We start from the raw sequence: 20,081 nt of genomic DNA on the forward strand, positions 1-20,081 counted from the left end.
ATTTTGGATCCTGATTTGGACCAACTTGAAAACTGGGCCCATAATCTAAGTACATGTTTAGATTCAGCATATCAAAGAAGCCCAAGAATTCAAGTTTTGTTAAAATCAAACTTAGTTTAATTTTGGACCCTTTGGACTTTAATGTAGACCAATTTGAAAACGGGACCAAAAATTAAGAATCTACATACACAGTTAGATTTGGCATATGAAAGAACCCCAATTATTCAATTTTTGATGAAATCAAACAAAGTTTAATTTTAGACCCTTTGGGCCCCTTATTCCTAAACTGTTGGGACCAAAACTCCCAAAATCAATCCCAACCTTCCTTTTATGGTCATAAACCTTGTGTCAAAATTTCATAGATTTCTATTTACTTATATACTAAAGTTATGGTGCGAAAACCAAGAAAAATGCTTATTTGGGCCCCTTTTTGGCCCCTTACTCCTAAACCGTTCGGACCTCAACTCCCAAAATCAATGTCAACCTTTCTTTTGTGGTCATAAACCTTGTGTTTAAATTTCATTGATTTCTATTTACTTAAACTAAAGTTATAGTGCGAAAACCAAGAAAATGCTTATTTGGGCCCTTTTTGGCCCCTAATTCCTAAAACGTTGGGACCAAAACTCCCAAAACCAATCCCACCCTTCCTTTTGTGGTCATAAACCTTGTGTTAAATTTTCATAGATTTCTATTCACTTTTACTAAAGTTAGAGTGCGAAAACGAAAAGTATTCGGACGACGACGACGACGCAGACGACGACGCCAACGTGATACCAATATACGACCAAACATTTTTCAATTTTTGCAGTCGTATAAAAAGACCAAAACACAAAAAATTAACTTTATTCACTGAACCAATATGAGGTCAAGGTCAGATGACACCTGCTAGTTGTACATGTACACCTTACGATCATTCGAAACATGAAATATAGTTGACCTATTGCTTATAGTTTAAGGAAAACAGTCCAAAACACTATAAATAACACTGAACCATGAAAATGGGGTCAAGGTCAAATAAAATCTGCCAGACTGAAATATACATCGTATAAAATATCTATACGCCAAATATAGTTGATCTATTGCATATAGTATTAGACAACAAGATCAAAACACAAAAACTTAACCATGTAAATGAGGTCAAGTTCAGATGCCAGTTGGACATTTACATCTTACAATTATTCCATACACTAAATAAAGTAGACCTATTGCATATAATATCTGATATATGGATCTGACCACGAAAACTTAACCTTGTTCACTGATTCATGAAATAAGGCTGAGGTCAGATATCTGACCAACATGACTCATCTAACGTTCATGATTGTGTTGCTTTAAAACTTTCATTAAAAAAATAATGTTATCTTTTGCTTTAACTTGCTTGAAGAAGTTTTATTCTCACATTTACAAGAAGTTTATTTTTTTAATATTTTTAAGGTTATCGTAGTGGTTACTCGGATTACCTAAAAACCCAACCAACAGCCTGGCATTACACCCTATCATTGTCACCACCATGCAAAATACCTCTCTTACAGATTTCAATCCAGTCGTCGCCTGATCTTTTACAAAGCATCGTATGAACTCATTGCAACATCATGTCCGCTAGATTCACCCCATCCCAAAAAGTTTACAGACTCGTAAAATTTATTACGCGCTTCGACATCATAATTTTCTGGAAACGTAGGACAACCTTTACCAAACAAAATATTTCTTTCTACAAGATAATTAGTCCAAGATGTTTCGGTATAACTCAATGATCCTATGTTTTCTTCAACAGCATGTCCATTTTTCTGTACATAACTAAGAGCCAATGCTAAAGTTTCAATCAAGCTGCTCCCCGCTGTTCTATCACTTTGCCTTGAATAGCATCGTAAGTAAACAATGCCGCTGTCAAAATTCCTAGAAATCCTGTCGGAAGATGATGTGTCATGCGTCCAATCTCAATTCCATCTGCTATCAAGTCTATTATAGATCCTTGGAGTTTGGATATCATAGGTCGATGCACATTGCTCTCATCGCTGCCCCACAAGGAACCCCATGCGGATTGCAAGGCATTTGATTACCTTTCTTTTCATTTGGTTTTAATTTCTTACATCCTCCCAATGTTGTGGAACCAGGAGGTGTTTATTCCATATCGTATATGGCCGCTTGGAACTTTCTCCAACGTATCAAGTTGTTTAACACATATCAGGGCATACCAACAAAAGGTTTCTTTTTTTGAAAACTTTATTTACCCATGACATGGGTAAATGATAACTTAAAATTATATTTTTTCCATATGTATATAACTCTTCAAAAACCAATAAAAGCAGTTTTTCTTGTGAAATTACACTCAATGATGTCCTTACATTGTAAATTTCGATTGGAGATAATTTCATCACCAGTTTTCCATTGATATGTACAGGTTGGCTCTCCCCTAAATAACACTAACATATATTAAGTGAAAGAATTGGGTTTTAACTACTGCATTCTATAGATATTTAGCAAAATAATTCTGCATTACAAATATATCAATTGTAAACTAGTCAAAAAATAAAATTCGCGTTATCTTTGAAAAGAACTAACTGTAAGGCTACAAGAAACTCATACGGCCCAAACAGTCTTAAAAGGGCGTCAGGGCAATCGTGGATTATAATGAAAAGTGGTATAAAGAAACGGAGAAATGTTCTTCAACACATTACCAGGGCAATAAAGAAACGTAATGTGACGCATGTTTTTTTTGTATTTCCTAAGTGAAAGAATGCAAAAACTTAAATATTTTCATCAAACTACCGTTGGTTAGTTATATAACTTTAACTTTAAATCATAATTGAAAGTGAAAAAGTTGAATTATAATTCCCTTTAGCAGCCAGTTTTGCTAAAAATTGTCAAAATAAGCTAAGAAAAATCATCGACGAATTATTCACTTGCATGTGAAAATTCGATCTCATTGAACCCGTATTCATGTGACCTTGATTTTAACCCAATAGTTAGAGTATTCACTTGCAAGTGAATTATTCGATCTCATTGAACCCGTATTCATGTGACCTTCATTTCAACCCAATAGTTAGAGATGGGCTACGCATAAATTAGACGTGTTCGGTTATTAAAACGAAACTAATGTCAACATTGAAAGTAAAACAAAGGTAACCACTTGATTGACTGATTCGGTGCACACAACTATTCTTATACAGGTACACACGATGATAAACATAATTTTATCTATAATATCAAATCAAACAGACCTAGAAAAATCCAATTGCACGAGTTCACTCTCTATTTATATTTTTGTTTGTGTTTATATCGGGTTATATAACCGTCGGCATTCAAACATTAAAAAAAGCATACATGAACGCGCTAAAGGGCGGTCTTTTCAATGTGCAAAAATATAAAATAAAATAGTTTATTATTCATTATTGAATTTTAGTAATGAATAATGCATTATGAAATTATTTTTTATAATTCTAGCTGAAAAGTACGCACTGCACTCTAGGTCATTTTTCATTTGACCCTTGTTAGCGTGCTGTATTTCTATATTCGCAAAACTGACTTAAGTCGCTTTACATATCTATTACATACTCGTTGTGTTGTATATTTGGATTCCAGTATGGATTCTTCACTTTGCATTAACACAAGACATAATATAAAACAGAGTGTATTTTGATTTCCTTATATATTTTTTTTACCGGAAATGAAAATATATCCCAATTAATGTTATTAATATACAAAAACAAATGATCAATATTCTTTTCCAAACCAATCTGAATAAAATGCAGATCATTTGTATAGTCTTTCTTTTTTCTTTTCAAAGTTGGCAAAGCTTGGACACATGATTTGTATTTCCAAGCAGTCAAAGTTTATATGAACACTGGTGACATTGGTATATATTATATATATCACAAACGGTATCATCTCTGAAGCACCTACTAACCACAATTACGTAATCTGATTAAAATACAGATCATGTGTCCAAGCAATTTGACTAATGTCTAAATAAAGTTTAAAGGTCAAAAGTGAACCAACCTTATAGATTTGTATATAATTATTCCTTTGTGATGGTCCTATAAGTGGATCCAAACAAACTAACCTATTGTTTGCCACCTATGACGTTCCGGTCAACACACACAAATCATCTGAAAAATAAATATTGAAAGATTGTTCAAATAAATAAATAGTTTTCGATTCAGTTTTAAAGAAATATCTCTCATTCACTACATATTAAGCAGCGCACAGTCTTATGAAATTAAACATCCAACGATCAGAGTTTGGAAAAATTTACTCCCAACATTCTTGAAAAATACACTTGTTGATTTTGGAAATAGCTTGAGTTATTATTTTATCAATCAACACAGTTTTTCCTAAATAGAGAAATAGATTTGGCGATGCCTTTTTCCAAATTTTATGATTTTAATTGTTGCATAAACCTCGATTGAGTAAAACAGACATGGCGCTTTCGTGTATCTCTATTTCAAGTTCGAATTTTAACATTTGTCTTTGTAATAGTGACATGAATAAACCTCTGGGGTTAAAGTTTTAAAAAAAATACTGAGATATTAATTACTGTGGTCAATTTATTAAAAAAATTTATGAGACTTTGGCAGAAGCTTTTTATGATTAAGAAAATTGAGAAAAAAAACCCACATTATGAATTTGGAAAATTAAGGACAAAAAATAACGAATATTGAATAGAAAAAGTTTTTTTACATATAACTCCTTTGTTTATTATTCGATTACTAGTATATAGAAATATCATTTATCAGAGGCAGATTTAGTAAGGACAGGCACCACTCCCTTTGTGCGAAACAAATTATTATATAGGGTATTACTGGAGCATGAATGGATAGGGGCCCCTCTTAGGCAGTCAGTCAGTCGGACCCCACTTATGAAAATATCTGGATCCACCACGGTTTTTCACTGCTATCATAATAAAAACAGTTCGATAGGCTTCATGATCTGAAATATCGCCCGGAAATTGTTTATACACAATAGTTTATAAATGTTAGACTCATGTATGCAAACCAGAGTATAGATTTAATTTGAAATTACCGCCAAATTTTTGTTACCATTTATGGAAGGTTAAAATTGGGTCTTTGAACTTTAGATATACATGATATGGTAAATTTAATGCTATCAAAGCCATTAGACAAAACACACATTAAAAAAAAAACAGACCTTTATGTTACACTGTTCATGTAGTGTTCCCGCTTCACGACTGTTTAACATAATTTTATAGAAAATAAATATTTTAATGTAGTGTCTACCACAATTCTAGTCAGTCTTTACAGAAGTCAATCCACTGTGAAGTTCACAACCCGTATATCTATAATTCTCTATAGTAACGCATATTTTAAAATTAAAGGCTTTTTCTTTTATTAAAGGATCCCCATAATACATAAGACCGATTTAACTTGTGAAAGTTTCGGACGCTCACTCTGAAATTTTAAATATTTATGAAAATATATAAAGATATTAAAGAAAGGTGCTAGCGGTAAAAAAGAATAAGAAAAAAAAAAGGCAACACATTCTTAGATTTTTGTTGTGTTTTTTTATTTGATTTGTTTTCAGATTTGGTAATTTTAAAAACAGATAAAAAGTTTGAATTTCTGTAAACATTGATCATGTTGATTGAACGTCTAAAATCGACAAAGTATTATAACAAAAATATCATTCTTATTCATATGTTATATAAAGATTTATTTCCCAGAGAAGTGCCTGTGATGCAGTCATGTGGTCGACTGGTGTCTTTCTTGTGTAATCATGATTATGGATGATTGATTGGCTGTTGTTTGCTTCACATCCAGTGGCAAGTATTTCACGTTAAGGACGAGAACATAATCACAATAAATACAGTATGAAGATCCTGCAAATGAGGATCGACCTGGATGATTGGCGGGACATTTGGAATGCCACATGAAAATGAGGGTATATTGGCTATGGGCAGACATTTTGCCTTACAACAGATCACTTATGGACCCCTTATAGGTTATTGCGATTGGTATTAACGTGCAAAGAGATTGACACTCTCTCAGACTCTACACCAGGCATAGGATGTCCTCATTCTGACCGGACGTTGCTGCGAATTTATCGCGACGACCTCAGTTCACAGTCAAACGGACTCCCTCCCCACTTTGGCATTCATGGATTTTTCTATCGTTGGAAGATAATCATGAGATGACAATATTTCTATATGCGGTCAAAAATTTGGGAAGGGTACATAGACAACTCTACATGTTATAACACATTTCTTGTTTTGTTTTCATCTAGTATAAGACAATATATAAAGGAGGTGGGGTATGATTGCCAATGAGACAACTCTCGACCACATGAGACCAAAATGACACAGAAATTAACAAGCACTGTACGTCCTTCAACAATTAGCAAAGCCCATACCGCATAGTCAGCTATAACAAGGCCCCGAAATGACAATGTAAAACATGTATGTTTATGTAAGAAATCACCAATTCAATCAGTCTCATCGGTGGCCTGTAGCCCTTTTCAGACTTAGAAATTTGACCCCGCCGGCAAAGGAGTGGATCCAACCGAATGCTGGTAATATCTGAGACTACCATGTGTTTTAGCTAGGACTATTATACTAGTATAATTGTCCTAGGTTATAATAGTCACAGGCTATAGTAGTCTCGAGTATTTGTAGATTAATAGGTCTATATATTTTTTCGTGTTTTCTAAAACAATGTTTTACTGTACACTGAGACTATTATGTGTTATAGTAGTCTGCTGAAGGACGCCCCCGGGTGCGGGAATGTCTCGCTACATTGAAGACTTGTTGGTGACCTTCTGCTGTTGTTTTTTCTATGGTCGGGTTGTTGTCTCTTTGACACATTCCCCATTTCCATTCTCAATTTTAGCTTTACGTCAATAAATATCGACAATCTATGTAGTTTTGAAAAATTTCATAAAACAGACACAAATCACAGGCACTAGAATTTTAGTGATAAAAATATGGAGAAAAAAAATAGTGATTATTACTATATATACGTTATACCATTATTTTGTTTTTATTTGTTTTGATTTTTTATCACTAAAATTCAAGCGACTGTGTCTATATCAAATACAATACTGAAATATCAGAGACATATAAATACATAATAAATTAGTATATATGTTTCTGGAAATATGTATTAATTATTATAAACACAATTATTATAATACACGAGATAATAAATGAGACTATCCCAGCTAGAGTGTCATCATAGGCTTCCCCGTACAAATTTCACTTAGCATATTTACTTTCCAAGTAAAGAAATGATACCGCACCTATGGTCAAAGGTAAATCATACTTTGATTTCAAGTGGCTAGGGTTGATTTTGCGGAACCTGTAGACAAAGAAGCTGAGTCAGATGCAGAAGACACCATTGATGATAGAGAGAATGAAAATAGAGGAGTCCGTTATCAACGCAAGGATTCTCACAGGGATTCTATAAATGTGTATATTGATATGATAAGTCCAACTGCTACATATCAATCTGTCAATGCAGTGGCGGATCCAGAACTTCTTGTAAGGGGGGGGGGGGCGCTGACTGACCTAAGGGGGGCCCGCTCTAGTCACGCCTCACTGATTCCCTATATAAGTAACCAAATTTTTCCGACGAAAGGGGGGGCCCGGGCCCCCCAGGCCCCCCCCTGGATCCGCCTATGCAATGCTAATACTAATCATAAAACTTTTGGAAAATACACAACAGAAGTTCTGCCACACGTGGATCATTACAGAAATTTACTTTCTGCTACAAATGCACTCAAAAGCAGACCAACCCTTGCAGAGCTTCATGAAGAAAAGGTATGGTAAATTTTACATGTCGAAATACTATGTAATTATTATACACATATAATTTATGTATAATTTGCTTTGTATCCTATTCCAAATATATATATACTTTATTAATATTTTATAAAATGGGTGGTTCAAGGAAAGTTTAAATAGAAATATTTAAGCATTATATTGTATTTGAAGAGAATTTTTTTTTATCATTTCATTTGATTATTTACAAAATTAAATATTAATTTATAAATGTTCAAGATTTTTATTATCAGTGTTTATAGCTAATAACAGGTACTTGTAATTTTATATGTATCAAATGTCATCAAAGTTCATGGAATTATCTGACAAAACTAAACTAACATTTTAAGGTACCTGTACTATTTGATTTGATGAGAGTAAGAACAATTTTAAATATAGGAAAGGAGTAGGTCCCGTAAGACCCCTTTTTGGCCCCAAAATATAGCAGTTTTACAAAATTGTTAAAATGTAAACTTTTAGTTATTTATTGGACAGTTGCATGCTTCTCCTACATAATTATGGGCTGTTTTTGACAATACAATGCACATATATCGGGTACTAGCACCATTAAGTCATGCTAAATTACTGAAATCTTCACAATTCTAGCATTTTAGTTAAATTTTAGACAGTTTTCGTGTGTAACGAAAGTGGCCGCATTCGTGTTCATCCTTAATATTGAAATGTAAGTTGTATTTTATGATAATACATAACATATATAAAGGTTGAGGATGAACACGGATGCGGCCACTTTCACTTTTTACTAAAATCATCTGAAAAGTGACATTTTTCGGCATATTTGGTAGATTTTTCATATTTGAGCTTGAATCGGGTTGTTTTTAATGACTAAATCAGTTAAAATCTTTCACATACATTAATTGATTCAAATGAAATAGACACTTAAGTGTTTAAAAAGTGGTCAAAATCTTACGTGTGATGAACCTGAAATTTGAGGCCAAAATCAGTCCTTACCGGACCTACTCCTTTGAAAAATTATCAGCATATTATTGAGACTCGAAATTTGGAGGAAAAAAAAGTAAAGCAGTGGTCAAGTGGATCGGGCTGTATTGATTTCATGATTCCTGTGTTTATAAGGTTTATATTTCTTTTATATAATTATGTCAATCTTATTAAAAAGTGTTTTATTCAAGATGGCATGCCATGATGGTTGATATACAACCTACAATTTGATGGATATGTTCATGTTGTATACATGTTTATTAAATTATTTTACTTTAGCGCCTTTAGCCATCATACATGTAGGCTGACACCACATTAATTACTTACCAATCAATCATTGTACTTTAAAATGTATGAATCGCATTTGCATACATGTACATTTGTACATGTACAATGTATATAAATTGTTTAAAAAGTGATCAGCATGCATTCATTTGTGTATTATGTTTGTTTTTTAGAGTTTCAGATCAACTTTTCAGGTTTGTTTTGTTTGTTTTATAGGGTTTTAATAGATCAGCATTTCAGGTTTGTTTAATTTCTTTAGCTCACTTGGCCTTTCAACAGATCATTGGTGAGCCTCTTATAACACTTATCAACCTTTTGTTCTTTCTGTTGTACACTACTTTCAAACTTTTGTTTAATATCTTTCATGTCTTTGTTTGTTTGCAAGTTTATTTTCCCAGAAAAAATAGGTGGCATAATGATAACATTATAGAATCAAAACTATATTTTAGTATTAGATTTGTAAGCCAATGTTAAGTCTTATTGACACAACCTTTCAAATTGCTTCAATGAATTAGCTATTATATATAGAAAATTTTAAAGAATTGTTAGGAAAAACAAATCAGCTGTAATAGGAAATAATACACTGCTTAATGCTATTTCTGTAATTTGTTTTTTCGTTGTGTATTGCTACATGTATATTGAATAATGGTGATAGAAATGAAACAAGATGTACATTTGTACTATATGTACAGGAAGTGAGAGGTAGTGGTTAAAAAGAAATACTTAGATTTGACATTTTACACAGAACTAAATTTTCTCTGAATAAAATAAATCAGTTCTTTAAATCATATGCATATGAAAAATAAAATCACATTTAATGAATGTACATATTCCAGATTGAATCTCTAAAAAAACATAGAAAAGAATTTACAGCAAAATCCTTTGAAAATTTCCTTCTAAATAGTATCACTTGATGAATTTTTAAATTTTTACTGTCTGAATGTTTCTGTTCAAGCTTACTTTATCTGTCAGTGTCATGGTTTGTCCATTGGTATCGCTGTCCGTGCTGGCTACATGTATTTTCCTTTTTCTATGTGGCTCACACAAATTCAGTCTAATAATACATATGTGATGAAAATGTAAAGCATGGATCAGAAATTCTGATGTTCATCTTCTGCCTATGTTCTTTACAATATTGCAAAAATGTGTATAACACATGAACATACATGTAAGACAGCTCTTATGATATCTATGAACAACATTACAGTGGTCAACTAAACTACATGTACATGTACAGAAATGTGTGGACAAAAGAGCTATGTTAATTTCCAGGGGTGTCCAGTGAATTTTATTAGACAAACGTTAACTGGTCAAACCATTAGAAAGCAACTGACATGTACAGTAGTCACAGTACATAGCAGCGAAATTAAGTTCCAAGACAAATCCCTTCACTTATAGAACATACTGATTCACAGGAACAAATCATACAAAATTCTTTGCTTTCCTTTTTATCTGAGTCCTGACAAAACAACCAAGTACATAAGAATAAAAAAAATCATGCATTGCTACATTGTAATAGACATAACCTCTGTTAATGTTGCAAGCCACTGTTTATAAACATCATTTCCCATAGTCTCTTCTAATTTTGATGTTTCACAGATACAGACTGTTTGTACCTGTACATGTATCTGTGAAACATCAAAATTAGTAGAAGACTATGGGAAATGCTTTTAAAAGTATTAATTTGATGTTTAAATCCACAAAATGTAATTATTCATATTGGTTAAAACAAGTATTTCATGCATTTTCCGTCTTTAATTTTTGCTATCTAGTACGCAGGGTGGCAAATTTATTACGTATGAAATTTTTCATGTTATTTATATTTATAAATATACATTTGTACATGTAGTATTACAGCTGTGATAGCTCGTGGATAGTTAACACAATTCTGGCTTAATTTAAATATAAATCTGTGAATAGTAGCTAGCTAGGCATTAAGTATGCCCAAATGGTCCTTAATAGCGTATTGCATTGGTTGTATCTAATTTACACCAATGTGAGAGATTATGTTAATGGAATATCATTGATTTCTATGATTTAGGATGGGGGTCTTTCAATTATTTGACCCCATGTAAAGAAGAAACTAGATACATGTACATGCAGGATATTGACATCATTCAGTCACATCTTAGAAATAAGTGTAAATATCTAAAATAAGTCAAAAGATTTACCATTAATCCTATAATCTTAATCTCAAGGGGTAACATATGTAATGTAAGTAATTAACTTATCAGAATCTTTTACTTTCATTATTAAAACCAGTCAGAAGAATTTCATATGGAAATTAAATTAATTAGGTAGGAATTTCTGGCTGTGTCAGTGTTTGAATGAGGATGTTTTGAATATTCTATTCTGTAACAAGATGCCCTCCCTTGAAGACTATTCCATTGATTACTGCTGGGTTCCCTCCATAAGATATTGTATTCTGTATCAAGATGCCCTCCCTTGAAGACTATGCCATTGATAATTGCTGGTCTCCCTCCATAAGAGTGCTATTTATTGTAGTGTTTACTCTGATAGAGAAAACCTTGAAGACTATTCCATTGATAATTGCTGGTCTCCTTCCACAAGAGTGCTATTTATTGTAGTGTTTACTCTGATAGATAAAACCTTGAAAACAATTCCATTGATAATTGCTGGTCTCCTTCCACAAGAGTGCTATTTATTGTAGTGTTTACTCTGATAGAGAAAACCTTGAAGACTATTCCATTGATAATTGCTGGTCTCCTTCCACAAGAGTGCTATTTATTGTAGTGTTTACTCTGATAGATAAAACCTTGAAAACAATTCCATTGATAATTGCTGGTCTCCTTCCACAAGAGTGCTATTTATTGTAGTGTTTACTCTGATAGAGAAAACCTTGAAAACAATTCCATTGATAATTGCTGGTCTCCTTCCACAAGAGTGCTATTTATTGTAGTGTTTACTCTGATAGAGAAAACCTTGAAGACTATTCCATTGATAATTGCTGGTCTCCTTCCACAAGAGTGCTATTTATTGTAGTGTTTACTCTGATAGATAAAACCTTGAAAACAATTCCATTGATAATTGCTGGTCTCCTTCCACAAGAGTGCTATTTATTGTAGTGTTTACTCTGATAGAGAAAACCTTGAAGACTATTCCATTGATAATTGCTGGTCTCCTTCCACAAGAGTGCTATTTATTGTAGTGTTTACTCTGATAGATAAAACCTTGAAAACAATTCCATTGATAATTGCTGGTCTCCTTCCACAAGAGTGCTATTTATTGTAGTGTTTACTCTGATAGATAAAACCTTGAAGACTATTCCATTGATAATTGCTGGTCTCCTTCCACAAGAGTGCTATTTATTGTAGTGTTTACTCTGATAGATAAAACCTTGAAGACTATTCCATTGATAATTGCTGGTCTCCCTCCACAAGAGTGCTATTTATTGTAGTGTTTACTCTGATAGATAAAAATTGCTAATCTGATTTTTGGTCCATCAGCATAGCATTATTTACATGTTATTCAGACTTACTACAAGAGAGACAACACTGTAGAGGTAGCTGTTGCAATAGTGTAATAGAATTTATTTTCACATTTGTTTTATTCTATAGGACATACATGTAGGTATTGCTGTGGTTAATACAATGTAGAAATGGCCTTGTAGTAAAGTACTAAAGTACAAGTTAATAGTTATGGTTCTTGTTATTAAAATTGAGATTTATATGCAAGTACTTTTGTTCAAAATTTTATATTCACGACATATCAGCTCATATTTTGACAGTGCAATACACTGGTTTGATCTAATTGACAGTGCAATACACTGGTTTGATCTAATTGACAATTATACTGTCACAAACAGCATTTAAACATTGAAAATCAAAAGTTTCCTGTTGTGTTCATTATATAATGAAGTAATTTTTGAAATTTTTTAAGCATTCTGACTGACTGTACATGAAACACCTTACAACCACTGCTAATTATATTACAGTACAGTATGTACAGTCTGGCATCAATTAAAACACTATGACTCAAGAACTAAGAAATGCCCGTGGTAATAAACTGATTTAGTGATTACTTCTGTTGTAAATGTTAAGGTTGTAGAACTTTTTATGAGTGGCTAAGAATGCACGCACGGTATGTACTTCTGTTGTAAATGTTAAGGTTTTAGAACTTTTTATAAGTGGCTAAGAATGCACGGTCTTTGTTCATGATGATGATGAATAATTAACTTCTGATTAACAGCTACTACATGCTCTATATACTATACAGTTCTTAGCTACCTTAAAAATGTAAATTGATTATAAGTTAAGTATATAGTTCCAATAAAGTATATATATATAGTACCTGTGTACTGTTGCCAGAATAGACAGTTTAAATACAACACAGTTCTTTATCATGTTTACATATATATATTTTACTAGTAAGAGACAGTCATGACAGTTAACATTTACATGGCTTCTTGCTTTAAATACCGAAGACATCAATAACTTTGTTATAATTTGGATTGAATCTTCTGTAAACACTAGTTATTCATTTGCTTGATCTGTTTGAGCGTTTGAATTTGCAATTTGAATAGGGACTTTCAATTCTGTTTTTAATTTTCCTCAGAGTTTGGTATTTTTGTTATTTTACTTTTTGGAAAGATTAGAACTTGTTCTAAATCTTTACTTAGGCACTGGTCTCCCCAACAAAACGACAGGTTAGCTACTATTACTAAATGTATTCACACTGAAATATAGTTCCATATAGTTCTCATGCATGTGCACATAATACACATATAATCTGACAAAATGGGCATATTTTTGGAGCAGTTCATTCAAAAATTTATGTCATTAAGGGGTGTTGACGTGCAGGCTTTTAAAAAAAACCATTTTGATTAGGTATTGGGTATTGATACAGTACTAGTATGATTGACAACTGTCATTATCAACAAACAATCAGAGACAAGATAGACCTTTAATTACAATGCCCCACCTCCTAAACTGTCAATCAAATTGATCACATTACCTTTCAACATCTGTCTAACATAATTATACATACCCATCAATATACAACCATAAATATACAACTTAGTATACAAATATTTGATCTCATAATTGAATACACAAATGTATATGTAACACTCCCAAACGTGTCCTTCCCCCCAAACGTGTCCGATTCCCCCAAACGTGTCTGTTCTCCCCAAACGTGTCCGTAATATTCAATATTCCCCAAACGTGTCCGATTTCATAACCCCCAAACGTGTCCAATAATTGTTATTCGCCAAAACGTGTCCATTATTACACGCCAGAACGTCTCACGTCTTTTAGCGCTAATACATGCATGTCCAAAATCAATAACGTTTACGGCAATTTTGTGATGGGGGACACAGTTGATAAAGTGGTCATTCATTAGAATTAGTTTGTTCAATGCCAGTTGTTAATCATAAGAATAAAAAGTATTGCAAATTTAATCTGTAACACATGAATTGACTTTTGACTGAAATTGATTATTGTCCAGTTGCAAGTATTTCATGCGCATTTTGAGCAAACATATATATAATTCTTTTACTGGTGAATTACTTGTTTACTATTGTTGAAGGCTGTACGGTTATCTATACTAGTATCTGTTAATTTATGCGTCATTTGGTCACTTGTGAAGAGTTGTCTCATTGGCAATCATACCACATCTTCTTTTTTATACTGTAGATAGGTTCTTTTATCTAACCGGGATTGTAGGATTGGGCCTAATTTTTACGGTTATTCGGGGTTAACACTTGTTTGGATTTTAATCTTTAAAAAAATAAGAGTTAGTAAAAAACGATAGTTTAATGACTTCAGTTAGAAATGCACAAAGAATGGGACATTCTACTTACATGAGGTGTCTGATTTAATATCTTTACGTATTTATGATATTGACACGAATGATAATTCCAGTAAAAAAAGATATGGACACAGTTGGGGGATTAGGCACGTTTGGGTGTTTTCTAAAAATGGACACGTTTCTGCATTTATACAAATGACAAGCTTTGACGCTGTTTTACAACTAGACATGTTTTCCAGTTCAGTGACGTCGAAGTAGACACGTTTGGGGGAATCGGACACGTTTGGGGGGAAGGACACGATTCTGAGTGTTACATATATATTAGATGTTTGATATATATAAGGATGATAGATTTATTTATTGCCTATTTCTTTTGATCTACATTAAATTCCCCCAACTCTTCGGCTTCCTTTTGAATCGCGATCCCCGATTGACAGAATTCCCAATTTCCATTTGTGTATCCCATTGCGTCACCTACGCCACTCAATACCATTGCAGCAACACATCTCTCCAATATTGGAGGTGCCATTTTAATAGCAGATACTACTTCTGCTTCTAAATATAGACATTACAGCAAATAAATAAAATATTTGAACTATTTAAACATGAAACAAAAGATTTGACAGATAAGTGTTTAAAAATAGTCTAATAAGATATTATATTCATCAATCTGACTCTCAGCTACAAATAACAAAATCTGGGGCTGTGGACATTAAACTGATGTTTTTCAGTGATATTTTTTGTTCTGAATAATTGTTCCCTTCTGTCTTGAAACCAATCTTACCACCAATATATGAAGTAACATTACACAACTACGTGTCAGCGCTCATTGTTTAAGGGAAAACGGTAGTATTCAATTTTCCCAGCATTAGGTTGGCCTTTTGTGTACCCAAGGCAGGTGAAGGAAGTCAAATTAGGAGCGCTGTGATTGGATGTAAGGGTACAATATATTTTTTATTTATCTATGAATAACTGCAGTGTGTATATTTACAATATAAATTTTAAAACCTATTGAAATATTTTCTAGAGAATTATTCGAAAAGACTTGCAAAATTTCATAAATTTGGTGCAAAATGACGGTGGGCATGGATAACATAAACAAGCTCCGTTGGAAGTTGGTCATGATACTATTTGGCTTTAATTTTTAAAACAGAGTAATAAAGTACTAACACAACATATAACTGTTTTATCCAGGTTTTTATCTTAAAAAGTGGTAAATTTAGAAAATGTTAACATTGTCGCCTATGGCAGAATAAATAGTACCGTTTTCCCTTAAATATATAACGGGTAAATATTATCATAATACCCAAAAATCTAAGAGAAGAACGTTTTTGAAAATTCTGCACGGAAGTAGAGACAAAAGAACATTTTTTTTACATTTTGTCATAAATTTAAAGATATTAGACAACACCAACTTAAAAGAGATGCTTTAGAAATTTTTATTTTTTTTAAATTATGTGTACATTCGTATTATTTTAAACAGGTAACACTTTAAAACATTGTTTTACATATAATCATATGATTTGTAATGGGGACTATTGTAATATAAATTACCTTTAATAAAGAATCTGAAACTGAATCTGAATCTGATTTATAATACTTTTGATTATTTCCCTTACTCTCTAACATTAAGCCATACTAGTATGCATAATGTTAAACGATAGACCGAATCGGGCGTTTTAATTCATGTTGTAAACAGTTTTTTATTTTTTTATTTAATCCTTTACCAAACCACAGTTGAAGTACGTCTTTCAATTGTTTCTTTCTTGTATGTTTACATTCTTTGATCTAACACATTTGGTCCTCAATGCTCTTCACCTTCGTACTTTATTTGGCATTTAAACATTATTTGATTTGAGCGTCACTGATGAGTCTTTAGTAGACGAAACGGGCGTCTGGCGTAAATATAAAATTGCATCCTGGTATCTATGATGAGTTTATTTTCAATACATTCAAGAAAAAGTAAAACAAAAACAACAGCGGTATTTATTTTCAAAAATTACTTTATTGTAACCAGATAGCTTGAATTGCCTTCAAAAATTACAGGCGGGATTTGATCTAGGCACGGTGAAAAGTAAAATCACAAAAATACTGAACTCCGAGGAAAAGTCAAAACGGAAAGTCCCTAATCAAATGGCAATATCAAAAGCTTAAACAAACACCTCAAACGAATTGATAACAACTGTGATATTCCTGACTTTCTACAGACATTTTCTTATCTATAAAAATGATGGATTGAACCTGGTTTTATAGCCAGCTAAACCTCTCACTTCAGTGGCGGATCCAGAGTGGGCGTAGAGGGCGTACTTTTTGCTTGGACTTTTTTTTTGTAAACTGATTAATCAGACGACTTCGAGAACTTTGCCGTTTTCCGTGTATTTATTTTTTATTCGACAATTCTTTACTTATAATGATATATTTTGCTGGTGTTAACTGATTATCTCAAACTCATGTGATTCGCTATGGTGGAATTGACCAGTTTGCCGTAAAAAAAAAGTCATTATGAAATTCAAATTACAGTAACACATGGAAAGACTGAGGATGACAATCATGATATCTTCAAAGCGAAACAGGATTGAGCAAGAACGTATTGACTTCTATTTCACAATTCCACGAGACATAATGCTATACTCTATTACACTTTCATGATAAAAAGTTTCACAGCAATATTATTTACCTACGAAAACATGTGTTACCCCAAACGCCCCAGCCTATTTTAACTAGAAATAACATAACTGAATGATGATCCCCAGTCAGTATAAGCTCTAGATAGATTTAAAGTCTAAGGTACGAACCATTTGTTTGAGAAGGTAGTCTGAGATATTTAAAAGAAAAAATCTGACTCAGGTTTTTGCCTTTTAAAAACAAAAATTCTGACCGTAGCTGGATTGAAAACAATAATCTTGTCCACTTTTTTAGCTATTAGAAACGAAAATTTCCAACAAAATTATTTAGCATTAAATAAACATGATGAATAAAAAAACGGGCGTATTTTTGGGGGGGCAGGGGTTTGTATGTGTGACTGGAATGTCTGTTTCGCAGAACTGATATATTAAATACTTTTTTCAAGACCAAACTGCAACCGGCTGCTGGGTGTGGCCTTTATGGCTCCATTTGTCGACCGTAATTCATAAACTCGTTGTCATTTTAGACTGGTTAATTTAGAACCCCTCACTTCCCTTAATTTTGTTGGGTGAAACATATCAACCAAACAATTGGATAAAAATTGCTTGTTTGTCTTTCTTAAATCGTGTCGGTCGTATTGTAAATTTCATTGAATAGCCCGGTGTATATCTGGTTTTCAACAAGAAATCTGTGAGTTTATTCTAACTTAACATACAACAAACGAGATTTTTCCATGTCTATTTTTTACTGACAAGTCCCACATGCAATATATCAGTACATAGCTTTGGATCCATACTATCATTTTATGGTAGACAATTAAAAGGGAGAATACAGCATCAAAAATGTCCAAACCCTTACACTTTACAGCAACTATAAAATATACATGCCCAAATAAGAAACCGTTTAAAATGTGCATTTTACACTTATTTTATGATTTTTTGCCCAAAAAGTGTCCGATTGTTTTTTTATTTCGCCCTCCTTTCTAAAGTCCTGGATCCGCCAATGCACTTGTATGACAGTCGAAGCATCCGCTCTTCCTAAGGTTAAAATAATTTCTTAGAACATGTATAGTATTGTTTGAATAATAAATAAAAGGATTCGTATTTCAGAATAGAAAATCTCTCCTAATAAACACTTAGGTAATAATATGTTGAATTGATAAAGACATATATAGTATTGTATTAATTATGATTTAAATAAAAGCATCTGTATTTCAAAATAGAAAATAACACTGTTTTATCCTGGTTACTTGAAATGAGGTAAATGAACCAGTAATGTCTGATAATTTTAAAGAACCTGTCATCTTTTGTATGATTGGTTTCAATCTCTACTTGAATATTTTATTTTCGTGTAAACCTTGCTTCTTTTGTTTAGTAATTACTTGAGTTTCTCTACAGCGATGTTTTGACAATTCCTGTTGTATTTCATAAATTAAAATGTACGTCACAACTTCCCTTGCTGGAATACAATACTGCACGTGAATATTGCGTATAAGAGACTTGGGTATTTTCTATATGCATAACAGGAAGAAATGGAATAACATATTGCATGAACTGTTCAAATCGTTTACGTCATTTAGGTCTCTGGTGGAGAGTTGTCTCAATTTTGAATATTTGATTGCTATGGTATTATATTGTTCTCGTTTTCAAAGGGTAATTCTAAAAGAGGTAGGACAAATTGCATTTGAATGTCTTCAATTTAAATCGCAAAATCAAATCCGAAAGTTGATAAAACCAGCTGAACATTGAAGATTCGAAGTAATATACATTCAAGATATTATGACAATTTTATGTATTTCAAACAAGAGTGCACACGCTGAAATGTCTCGCCTTCTATACTAATCATTGATATTATGTTGATAGTCCTAGGTATAAAGCTAAGCTTTATTACAACTGTCACATAAACTTAACATTAACCAAGATAACTAAACAAAGACCAATGAACCTTGAAAATGAGGTCAAGGTCAGATGAAACATGCCAGGCAGACATGTACAGCTAACAATGCTTCTATACAACATATATAGTTGACCCATTACTTATAGTTTAAGAAAAATAGACCAAAACACAAAAACTTAACACTGTGCAATGAACCGTGAAAATGAGGTCAGGGTCAAATAAAACCTGCGTGACTGACATAAAGATCATAATATATTTCCATAAACCAAATATAGTTGACCTATGGCATATAGTATTAGATAAAAAGCCCAAAACTCAAAAACTTAACTTTGACCACTGAACCATGAAAATGAGGTCAGGGTCACATGACATCTGCCCGCTAGATATGTACACCTTACAATCATTCCATACAACAAATATAGTAGACCTATTGCATATAGTATGAGAAAAACAGACCAAAACACAAAAATTTAACTATAACCACTGAACCATGAAAATGAGGTCAAGGTCAGATGACACCTGCCAGTTGGACATGTACACCTAACAGTCCTTCCATACACCGAATATACTAGCCCTATTGCTTATAGTATCTGAGATATGGACTTGACCACCAAAACTTAACCTTGTTCACTGATCCATGAAATGAGGTCAAGGTCAAGTGAAAACTGTCTGACAGACATGAGGACCTTGCAAGGTACGCACATATCAAATATAGTTATCCTATTACTTATAATAAGAGAGAATTCAACATTACAAAAAATTTGAACTTTTTTTTCAA

The 20,081-nt window shown here is 32.7% G+C and overlaps 1 pseudogene; it reads right to left on the minus strand.

Annotated features, from left to right (window-relative positions):
• Positions 1–1,460: 1,460 nt before the first annotated feature.
• LOC143073797 (ADP-ribosylhydrolase ARH1-like) lies at positions 1,461–15,311 on the minus strand (annotated as a pseudogene).
• Positions 15,312–20,081: the final 4,770 nt, after the last annotated feature.

The sequence above is a fragment of the Mytilus galloprovincialis genome, chromosome 4 (genome assembly GCF_965363235.1).
Source record: "Mytilus galloprovincialis chromosome 4, xbMytGall1.hap1.1, whole genome shotgun sequence".
Taxonomy (NCBI): Eukaryota; Metazoa; Mollusca; class Bivalvia; order Mytilida; family Mytilidae; genus Mytilus; species Mytilus galloprovincialis.